Source organism: the organism of the source record quoted next, unplaced genomic scaffold (genome assembly GCF_019419815.1).
Source record: "Pyrus x bretschneideri cultivar Hongxiangsu unplaced genomic scaffold, Pyrus_bretschneideri_v1 Contig23, whole genome shotgun sequence".
Lineage (NCBI taxonomy): Eukaryota > Viridiplantae > Streptophyta > Magnoliopsida > Rosales > Rosaceae > Pyrus > Pyrus x bretschneideri.
This window is the reverse complement of record NW_025999535.1, coordinates 2,530,845-2,543,183: the sequence shown is the minus strand read 5'-3', so window position 1 is coordinate 2,543,183 and position 12,339 is coordinate 2,530,845. Positions and strand designations below refer to the sequence as shown.

General features: G+C 37.0%; 1 pseudogene; it reads right to left on the bottom strand.

Moving 5' to 3' along the window:
* Positions 1 to 1,020: 1,020 nt before the first annotated feature.
* LOC103960136 lies at positions 1,021 to 6,445 on the bottom strand (annotated as a pseudogene).
* Positions 6,446 to 12,339: the final 5,894 nt, after the last annotated feature.

The window sequence follows — 12,339 nt, the reverse complement described above, 5'->3', positions numbered from 1 at the left end:
AGGCACAACAACAGCAGCTAAGATGCGGCTCTGGCTTTATTAAAAAGTGCTTTTTCTTTGTGTTGGCTATCTCCCACTTGCCATTGGGTGTCTGTCTCTTTCTGCTTGTTCATGTAATGAGTAGGCATCTTCTATGTTTCAAATGTGGATCGAGAATCTCAAAGATTCATGAATTATGTTTATTTATCGTATATTATGTAGTTAGTTTTTATTTAAAATTTTTTAATTTTAAATTAAACACAAACAGTACCTAACGAAAACTGATTGTACAATGTACTATGAATTAACATGATTTACGGATTCTCAGCATTCTCAAAAAGAGGATCAGGAGTAAATCCTGATTCCTATGTTTCTACTTGTATACATGCCACGTGTTTTAAAAATAACTAAAATTACAAGATGTAGATTGGATTTACCAAAAGCTCGAGTGTGCAACGGAAAATGCTAGGAGGACTTTGTTCATAATATTTTTTAATAAAATACAGTGCAGTTAACAGTTAGATTCCATTTCGTAGTTTGAACAAAAAAAATCTAACCATCAACCGTCACATTATTATATTCTCCAAATATAATTTGAAAAAAATGATCTCTCTAGTATCACTTGGGTGCAAAAAAGGGTTTTGAGGGCCAAGATTTTTGAGCTAAATGCTTTTAAAGAAAATATTAAGGGAACTCTCTTAAAAGTAGAACTCTTCATTGACTCTTTACCAGCTCACAGTTTAACGTCAATTCTCATATCAATATTATAAAATATTGTGTCATAAACATGAGGTGACAGATGATCTATAGAGAGTCTCGCTCTTTGAAAAAGTCTCCTTATCATTTCTCAAAAAAAAAAAAAAAGAAAGAAAGTAGAGCTTTTCATGTCAACTTCCAATCACAATAACAAACTAGTTTGTCCATATTTTTCAGTTCTTATTACATTAGATTAGGAGTATATTACGTTTCTTGTAAGAAACACACAACCAAAATTAAAAATAAATTAATTAATTAAAATTTAAAAAAAAATGCATATCAACTTCATGGCTCAGCTTTAGGCGCCTTCACAGGAAACTCTTCCATTCCATAAACTGAGTTATGCTTGGAGCCATCATACTTCTCTCCATCTCCCCACACTGCATAGGCCTCCTCTCCGTGCATGGCGTCATCACCGAGCTGCAACTGCTCGCCGTTGAGCCTGAGCGGAATGAATTGCCTCAAGAACAAGCAAATGATGCTAGTGATAATCACATTGACAGCAACCACAAACCCTAGTCCTAGGAATTGGATTCCCATTTGCTTAAACCCTGCACTGACTTGGTCACTGTGGATTCCATAGGCAAGGCCAATGTTGTGTTGCCAATTTTCGGTTAAAAAGAATATACGGCAGAGCTTCGGGTGGGCAAAGAAGCCGGCAAGAATGCCTCCTAGGCTTCCGGCCACGGCGTGGGTGTGGAACACGGCCATGGTGTCTCATCTACATGATTTAGGATGCCGATTTTCTTGTGGAGGACCATCATAGTATACCATGGGATGCTTCCCGGCATCACTCCATTATGATTGCTACCCAACCTTGTACCACTCCTACGCTCAAAAAAATTATGAAAAAAAAAAAAAGTGATCATGTACAACTCAAATAAAAACGGCATACCGGTTATGTAATATGTCGTGACAATTTACGATTGCACCAAGAAATGTATCATTTTGAGTAGGCCTGATTATGAACTGGCTGAATACTTCAAATTGGCAGCATGATATTTTTATCGGCTTTCAAATTAAAGCAATAGAAAATAAATCCCATATTTATTTAAGAAAATTAAAATGTAAAATAAATTTGGTGTTAGATTACATATTGATTATAATCCCTTAACGTGTCCTTAATTCAAAATAATTAATGTGCATTTTATTTAATCTCCTGTTAAATATTTAAATTCATTAATATACAAATTTTAATTTATTTTTTGACCAAAAAAGAGTTTTTTAATTTATTAATTTTATTTAACATTCTTCAAACTTGAAAGACTCAATTAATGTACCTAAATGTTATTATCGAAATGTATTATATTGAACTAATGTATTTAAATGTTAGTACAGAAATGTATGTACCTGTTGACCCTAAAAACTACAAAGCCTACGTGGCGCATATGCCGAGTAATTAATAAGCTAACTACGTCCTTCAATTGTATGAAGGGCGTGCCAACTAGTTGGTTGAGGAGTAAAATTTGTTAATGTTGCGTTAAGCGTGTCACATCCCTGCCCGGGGCGGATCATTTCCCGAGCCCGCTCCACCACCGTAGCACGATATTGTCCGCTGTGGGCTTACCATTCCCTCACGGTTTTGTTTTTGGGAACTCACGAGCAACTTCCCAGTGGGTCACCCATCATGGGATTGCTCAAGCCCCCTTCTCGCTTAACTTCTGAGTTCCTACGGAACCCGAAGCCAGTGAGCTCCCAAAAGGCCTCGTGCTAGGTAGGGATGAGAATATACATTTAAGGATCAATCCCCTGGGCGATGTGGGATGTCACAGAGCGCGTTGTTGACTTCTTGATCTTGCTACTGCAGCTGAGGAAGGAACACGTCTCGACCTTCGGGTTCTAGAGCCCAGAGACAAGGCTGTTAGTTCTGCAAAGTTCAATATCAAATTCGGCTTTCAATATGCTGAATGTAATAACTTGTAACACCTCACTTCTCCGAGAAGGCTAATGAGATGACCTCTGCCAATAAGGATTCGAAAACCCTTCTCGACCGAGACTTGGATAGGTAACCAGTCGGCCTCGACGCAGTGCTGTTTATCCAAACTGAAGGTGCTCCTCGGTCGGCTGATTCTACGGCAACAGTGCTGTTTATCCAAACTGAAGATGCTCGCCAGTTGCCTTTGTTTATCCAAACTGAAGGTGTGTTGGTGAAAAAAGAAAATAAAAAAATCTCAAGATATTTGAAAGGTTTGCGCATGGCGATTTATATGTTGAATTGGAGGTTTTTCTTCTGTTGCACCGAGTCTTGTATTTATAGGCAAATGTTGTGTGGCGCGGCCAGATTATTTTGTAAGTCCAATTGCAATTCTATTTCGCGGAACTGAAACTGATCTGTGTCCTTCAAATTTCGTGACTTCTAAAATAAAGCCTATCTAGGTTTTACCACACCACTTCAGAAACCTAGCCCATCTAGGCTTCTGATCTCATTAAAAAACCTCCAACAGAAACTCTTACTTCCATCTCCATGCAAAAACAAAAAAAACCTAGCCCACCTAGGTTTCTTGTGTCATCATCACAACCTAGCCTACCTCTTTTGCCTAGATATAATCATCCACATCACATCACATCACATATTATCACAATTTCACCTTTGTCCCTGGATTAATTGCATGAAATTAACCCATATTAGCTACACTACTACCAGATGCCGAATATCCCCAATTAATTTGAATATGTCTTGGCTTCCTATTATCCAAATCAGAGATATTATTTGCATCTCATCTATTTCATTCCAATCCTTTATCCAAAGGATAATAACAACAAGCTGGCATGCGTGATCTTAGGCCTAGTAAGATAACCTCGGCATCCGAAATGTGATTGCATTTGAACACCACAAAATTATAAAATATTAAGATAATTCCAATTATTCAAAAGATAATTAGTATGATTATCATAATCATAATAATATAAATAATTGGAAATCATGTTGACATTTTACTCATGCGACGATCTAAAACTCTGTACATTTAACAGTCTCGATTACTCAGACCGATGGTGTAAAATTCGGTTGAAATAGTACCGAAATAAATGCATCGAAATGTATTATATTAAATTAATGTACCTAAATGTATGCATCGAAATGTATTATATTGAATTAATGTACCTAAATGTTTGTATCGAAATATATGTACCGAAATGTGTGTACCTAAATGTATGTCCCGAAATGTATTATAATGAATTTAGTGTACCTAAATGAAGAAGACAAAATACATCGAAATATATTGTATAACAAAAATTAATTTATCTAAATGTTCACAAAAAAATATATTATGATAAATGAAATGAAAATGAAAATTATAATGAAATAAAATCAATACATTAAAAATTAGGAAGAAAAAGAGAAATAATTAAAAAATAAAAATATAATTAATAAATGAGGTTGTTAATGTATCAAGGACTAACATTAGATTTTAATCTTACTCATAATTGTAATCTAAAAGTCATATTTTTCAAGGATTAAAATGAAGTTTTCTAAACTTTAAATCAAACAAATTAAAAAAAAATAATGAAACATAAACAAGCAGGAGTTTGTAGAAATAATAAAAGGTAGTATGTTTATCTGATTTGAAGATCTACAGATACTTCGGTCAGAAGATGCGATTATGAGACAAAGGTGATTAGGGCAAAATGGTTAGAGGAATACCTAGGAAGACTTGGAGTACTTAGAGCTAACGGGAGATTTGGTGCAAAATTGAGCACAATAAAGTTCTAGAATTCATATAGTCGGTTCTATTTAGTGGGATAATGATTTGTTGTTGATGTTGTTATTTATGTGAATTGGCTAATTTATACCTGCAGCAAGGGTAATGCAAACTAAAAGTCTCTCCAAAGGAGATGTCAAATTGTCCAAATCAGCAATAACGATAACAAAAGACAGCATTAATGTTTTCCAACCGAAAAGCCAAGTCTGATGTGGCATGACATGGATTGACATCTCCCCCTTACTGCTAACTTTGATAGCATCTTCAGATTTTTTTTAATTAATTATTAAATGCTTTTTATTAATTTTATTATTATTTTAAAGCATTGTCCTTTTGTTTCTTTTCATTCCCAATGCAAAGAAAGTACATGAATTATTATTTTATGTTTAAATTTTGATATATCGGTTGGAGTGCAAAAGTTTAAAAGATGTCAAAGTAATATCAAGCAAAAGGGCTTCCTAAAGAAAGTAATATCAAGCAAGAGCCACATCAGCAAGCTAGTGGCAGTGCACACGTGGGTGTTGAGGACGGCCAAAGATGTTTCTGTGTTCACCATGTAAGGACCTCCACCGTTGAATCCAGCCCACCCCATCCAAAGTAGGCCCGCCCCAACAGAATGTTGTTTGGTGGAAATCTCTCCCTGTCATTGGTTGCCCTTGGCCTAACCTACATGCACAAGGAAAACAGTATTTGTAATTTATACCAACTTAATTTTAACACAAAAAATAAATTTATGTGCTAGATGTGTGTTAAGTTAAATGATTAGGATAGGATAATGTGCTCGTTCTTTGGTATTCAAGGTTGATCTTTCATGCTTATGTCAAATTTCTAGTAGATATGTGAGACATACTAGAAATGTTCTAACTTAGACATGTGGTTCTTGTTAGAACCGAACGATCTAACATAAAAAAATCTTCATATCTAATGGTGGTTTAAGAGGTTTTATGCACCCTTTTTCTTCCAAACCAGTTTTTAAGGGCAAAATTTATTTATGAACTCTTAACAATTATTATCAGAGTTTGATTTCACCAGGGCCTAGATTTCACAGAAAGCGTAACTGATAGGCTAGAGTAAAATGATCAATCCAAAAAAATGATACTCTTACCACACATTTGTACCATCATTTGTATCATCTCTCTCATAAAGATGAAACTCACATGTGTTGGTGGGTATTACCTCTAATAGAGGGATGATACAAATATGTGCTAAGTGTAGCATTATTCGATCAATATTATGTACAGAACAATGTAGGCAGTGTGGGCCACTAAAGAGTAAACTTTGGCTGAGCTAAAATTTATGACGTATTTTACGATCAGTTGCTCTAAGTTGTAATGGTTATTTTTTCGCCAATGGTGCTCGAGAGGCCATAATACATCAATGGTCAAATTTCATCCACATAGAGCATAAACGATTGACGTTGTAAAATTGTGTTTACTTACCCAGTAAGCAGCAGTGAAACCAGCAACACCAGAAGAGAGATGAATGACATAACCACCAGAGCAATCAATAAGCCCCTGGAGTTAAAAATACTATAGCAAGTAATTTGTGTAAGAAAATGTCAACCAATGGGGTACAAATAACATCCATGCATATAAGTTCATCCACCCCAACAAAGCCCTAGCGATCAAAATCAACGTAATGGCCGCAAACGCAAACGAAAAATAAATCATGGTTGCAGTTGGAATAAACCTACTAGGTATTCGTTCAAGAAGGAAGCCTTGGTCCATGACCACGTTGGGTCGACCGAGAAACTTGAAGAGCTCGTCCCCAAATGACATTTGGTAGCCCCAACCGACCCAATAGACCAAGACTGCCGCGAAAGCGTACAGGGCCATAAAGGCCGAGTTCACTGCCCACTTCTTTTTCACTATGCTTCCATAGAGGATGACAAGCCCTGGCACGCTCTACATGCCAACAAGCGTGGCGGCCGTTAGTTGCCATGCATTGTCACCCTTACTGAGCCAGTCAGGGCTCGCCAGATAAGGAGCAAGGTTTTTTGGGAGCTTCATTGCGATTGATTGACGAACGAGCTTCCGGCTTAGAATTAGATGATGATTGTGCGCTGAATTATGGATGGGATGCCAATGAATGCTTTATATTGTGAATTTGGATCACCGAGGCTTTGCTGTCACTTGCCTGGATCTTTTTTAGTTCTACCTGATTTTTTGTCGTGATTAATGAATCTGAAAGCTGTCCGACAGAGGAATTTAGGGTTTAAGGTTTTGGTTCATGTGAAGTTACTCATATGCCCCCTTGACTTTGTAGGTTGATAACTAGATATTTGCATGTTTGATGGCTAAAACTGTAACTGGACCAAGATTCCTCGTTCATTGCTTCATTCCATGAGAAATTTTTTATTGTGACGGTAACACAGGTAGTATACCACGTGTTTTTATGTAAATAGTGAGAAATTTTATTTTTTAAGTTATTAATTTTTTAACACACATATTCCACCATTTGTATAATGACACGTGATGTACCACCTCGTATGCCGGTCACATTAAAAAAAATTTCTCGTTTTCCTAGACGGTAAAACTTATGGCATAGGAATTCCTATCATTCGCATGTTGGCTTCCTCTGTCCAATGGATTGATGGTTCCGAAGGAGCTAGTATATTAAAGTAAATTATGTTTAATTAATAGGTTATTTGGCAAGGGTTTTTGTACGTTTGTGCAAATTCAGTGATTAATATAAGTAACCTACATATACATATCTCTTCTAATTAATAAAACTCTCATTGTCAATCAAAAGAGGTGAAAAGACAAATTAGTCTTCTATCACACAAAAAAAATGATGGGCAATAATGTAATTTCACATGTCCAAATTTTATTATTTTTTATTGAAGCCTCATCTGTGACAGCCCGTTCCGGAAATTTTAAAACGTACGCGTGAAAAGACGATTTTGCCCTTAGTGTGAATTTTCCTTGTGTGGTTGTTTTTTTGAGCTTGGTGTGGCTGGTTTTCCACCACACACTTTCCCCCACACATTTCCTTCACCCTTTCCCTGTCCCTACACCTGTCCCGTGCCATTTCCCTTCCCATTTTCCCCTCCATGTACGGACACACACACAAACACACCAAATCATCACAGATCGAAGAAACAAAGTACATATCCATGCTCGTGAGGTTCGTAGGAGTCCAACCATACCCATTTCAGGTAAGGATACCTTCGTTTTCACGTCGAACTCGGGATAGCCGATTCTTGTCACTGTTCATGCACACGTAAATTCTTATGTTTTTGGGAATTTCAATCTTGTAGGAAGCTTGGTGAGGTCCTTAGGAGGCTCAGGGTGGTTCGTTTGAAGGTTTTAGACGTCAGGATAGTGAGTTTCGAGGTTGGCCGGAATTGGTGGAGTTTTCCAGGTGAGATTTCGTGGATTTTAGCACTTGAAAGTGGTATAAACTTGTTCTTCTCGTTGCAAGCTTCAATTTGGTACCAATTTTGTGAATTTGGTTGAAAAACGAAGAAGATATCACGATTTGAAAATTTCCCGATTTTTCGGCGCCGGAGTCTCGTCGGAGAAGACGATGGAATATTCCGTCAGTTTTGACGGAATATTCCTAACGGCGTTAACGGATTCCGTTAAAGTTAACGGAATATTCCTGACGACGTTAACTGACGCTGTCAGTGTGCCATGCACGTGCCTACGTGTGGCTGTGTCTTGGCCGGCGCGTGCGACGGTGAAAATTTTTTCTAAAAATATGGGGATGTTCTTGAGGTTGTGTAGATCACGTTGGTGTATTCATATACCCCATTTGAGCAATGTATGAGAAGTTATTTCTTAAGGTTGGTTATGAGCTTTAAAATTAACGTTTTTATAGTTGTTTCGCATATAGGTGAGACGTATCCCGAGGACAAGCGTGGTCACTCGAGGTAAGGGGGTTACGACCCTTTTACATACCAGTGAGTGGGCTTTTGGTTTTCCATATATACCTATATACTCATGTTTTCCCAGAAATTGATTTAAAACGTTTATTCGTTTATATGCCATGTTTATTGTTTGCCATCATTTACGCATTATTAGTTGCATATATATATATTTGGCGCTGCGGACATACAAGTAAGTGCCAGGTGAGTATGATTTACATTTACGTTCAGTAGTGATTATAGATTTATAGAGAGCTCATAACCTGCACCCCGGTGTTAGTGCTCCCGTTGATGCGTGAATTATACGCACACAAATTAACCCTCTTTTTGTCAATTGTAGTAAGTATGTAAGTAGGGATCGTTCTGGACCGGGGATTAGGAGGGATTGTTAATCACTTGGATTTGACTCAAAAATGTAAAAACAAGTTTAAAACACTATACTAAACTCGAAGAATGCAAAACTAAACTTTAAAACACCAAAACAAACCAAAAGACTCAAAATACTTAAAAACACAAAATAAGATAGATTAAGACTAAACAAATAGGGGGGGATTGAGGTTTTGACGAAATTAGACTAAAATGCACAAATTGTAATTAAGGGCAAAATGTAAATATGAACGTGGTGAAAATATGGATGAATGCTAGCTAGAAGGTTCTTCTCCACACATGTTACACTTGCATACAAGATGATTTTCGGTTGGTCTTTCGATGAATTATGAAGCTCAACACCCCGGGTTAATTAGGTCCACTTAAATTAACCGTCAAGTTTTCCTTAAGTTAATGAATTGGATGATTGCATACGACAACCCAAAGCATTCCCCACAAGTTCCCTACATGAATTGCATAATAGAGATACAAGCAAGAATCATTAAGTTCTTTGAAAACTATAAGTGTTGACGAGGCATTCGTTACTATGAATTGCATGAAACTTATGCCAAGAATTTATTTAACGCGATTGTTTATAAGCAACCTCCACTACTTGTGAATATAAGTTCATAACTATTAGGTGAAACTCACTTATATTCTAGCGTCATATTCATGCATGAAAATTAAGCGTGCGCTCTCAATAAACATACATAAATAGGTTATCAATCAAATAGTTAAACAAATTGAATCCACAACTTATGAAACGCAATTGGAAGTAATCAAATCATATTGCAAGCATAAACATGTATTTCGAATCACCCCCTAGCTAAGGGGGGTTTAGTTCCTCATACGTACAAAACAAAGATAAGTAAATTTAAGCATTGAAATCAAGGAAAAGAAAACACCTAAAAATTCCAACAACTCAAACTTGAATTGTATGAACGTTTAGGCCCTTCTCCTCCTCTTTGTTGTAGTACAAGGTCTAAGGATAGTTGGTTTGGAGGGTATTTGTATGTGGAATGGAGTGGGGAGTGGTGGAAATGGAAAAGGATAGATAGCTGGAATTGGAATAGATGCACGGCAAAGGGGAGTTTTCAGGATTTGTGTTTGTGTTGTGGTGTGTATGAATGGAGGTGTGGAATGAATGATTTGTGTGATGGAATTGCATGGTTTTATAGGGAGAGAATGGGTGAGAATGTGAGAGAATGTGGCTGCAATGATGAAGGGAATGCATGTGAAAAACAGCTAGGTTGGTGGATGGAAAGCTGGAATTGCCAAATGGGAATGCATGTGCACGACAAGTAGTTGTTTTGGGTGATGGGTGCATGTGTTGGCTGATTTGTTTGTTGGGAAAGCATGTGAGGGAAGGATTATGGTGAATGATGATGAATGCATGTGGAAGTGTGGCTGAATTGAAGGATACATGTGGCTGAAATGAAAGGGAAATGCAAAGGGAAAAGCTGGAAATGGGAGAGAAGCCACGGCAAGGTTGATTTCTTGATGGTTTTGGGGTTGTGATGCATGTGAATGCATGTGAATGGCAGCTAGGGTGTGTGATGATGAATGCATGTGGAATAAAGAGTGAATGGTGGCTGCAATAATGAAATGGAATGGCTGAAAATGCAAGGGGAGTGCATGTGGAATGACAACTAGGGTGTGTTGGTGTGTTGTATGGGAATTTCTGGTTCTAAGGCTTTGTTTGATTGGGCTAGGCCCTTTGTTTTATGTCCTAAAGTGCACACAAGGCTTCAATTTCGTCCATCCTCTTGGCTCCATGGTTAAGCTATTCAATACATGCCCAAAAATGCTCCAAATAGCCTCAAAATGCACTTTCTTGCTCCCTTTGCCATTAGGACCTAAAAACAAACGAAAATAGCTTAAACTACTAAAACAACTATGAATTAACAACATAAATGTACGAAAACAAGCTAAGTAAGTCGCCTAAATATGCTCCTATCACCCGTCCAGAGTAGGGCACAGTCATTCACGTGATGTTCACCTCCCGCACCACACGCTCATCTTGGATCCAAGTTAGGTGCACAGTCTTGTTGTACAGACCACTTTAGGTGGTTCCGACTCGTAGGTGACCCGCGATTATTCGCCCAGCCTTCACGTGATCGTAGCACTTGAGCGTACCTATATTACACCCAGTCTTGTCGTACAGACCACTTTAGGTGGTTCTGACTCATGTGCAGGTATAGTTAGCGAGATGGAGATTTGAGCTCTAGATTCAGCCGTACAGGTCACGTTAGGTGACTCCGGCTGACAGATTTCAGGGCATTTGATTTGGCATTACCTGAGCACTTGCATATATTCGAGGCATTTGGCATGGCACATTTTCCGAGCATGATTATATATATATATATATATTATGTTTCTGGGAAGTATACAGGTTTTACGGCGAAGGGTTAAAATTTGTTTTGAAATGGTTTTTGAAAAGCTTTGTTTTTGCCCACTCACGCTTTTGTTTTGCGCCCCTCCAGGTTCTAGTTAGCTAGCACATTTGGTGGCTTCCCCGAGGATCTTCCCGACATATCTGACAGACTGACACCAGCGTAGGACCACCTTCGGGTGTACTTTTGTTGTGTCGTTTTCTCCTAGACTGCATTAGGTTTTTCATTGCTCTGAACGTTGTATTTACACTTTTCTTGCACATGTTTGTCATTACCTTGTGTTAAGCCGGATTTTATTTATTCGTATTATTATTATTATTTTATTTTATTAGCTTCCGCACTGTGCACATGGCTACGTCACTTCCACGTGACGGCCAGCATGACCTGATCTCGATCGGGATGTGTCATCATCTACAGGTGATATTAAAATACCTCCAATATTAGAAAAAATTAAAAAAAAAAAATCTGAGAACAAAAATCTCCCACTCCTCCCAAGTTCTCTCTCTCTCCCTCCCTCCCTCCTTCTCTCCTTCTCATTTTCTAAAAAAATGTGTTCATACACACAAAGTGTGTAGACAAATGCTAATAATAATAATTTAAACTACTTATTAATAAAATCTTGCTTGTTAATCAAAACTCCAGAAAATTATCATTTTAACCCTTTCACCAAAACTAAATTTTGCTATTTTTTTTAGCAACCTCACAACCAGGTTAGTATGACATGCCATATTTAAAAATTACAAATAAAATAAAATAAAAAAATTAAAAGTATCCCCACGTTAGAAGAAACCACTTATCATTATCCTAACTTTCATAACTGATTTTTTTTCTTACAATTTTAAAAACTAATCCCACTTCATAATAAAAACAAAATGAAATGAAATTGTTCATACATAGTGTGTGTAGGTATCTGCTAGTACACCTAAAATGAAATAGTTATCATTTTACTTATCATTTTGAACACCGACGCCAATGAATACTGATTATCATTTTGAACCAATGTATAACATGCGTACTTAAATGAAACAGGTCTTGGAACCATTTTGATTCTTATTTCTTTTGTGTTTACTAATTTATGGTGTTAAAGTTATACTACTACACGACTTCTTTTGTACATACTAACACGTAAAGATTTATGTAAAGTGTAGGTTACACATTCAAATTCGTAATTCAATACATAAAAAATTAGGAATAAGATAGCTGGACACTAATTTACATGCATATAATTAATCTAAGTGCAATAATACTGATGTACTGATATGTCTAATTTTTAGAA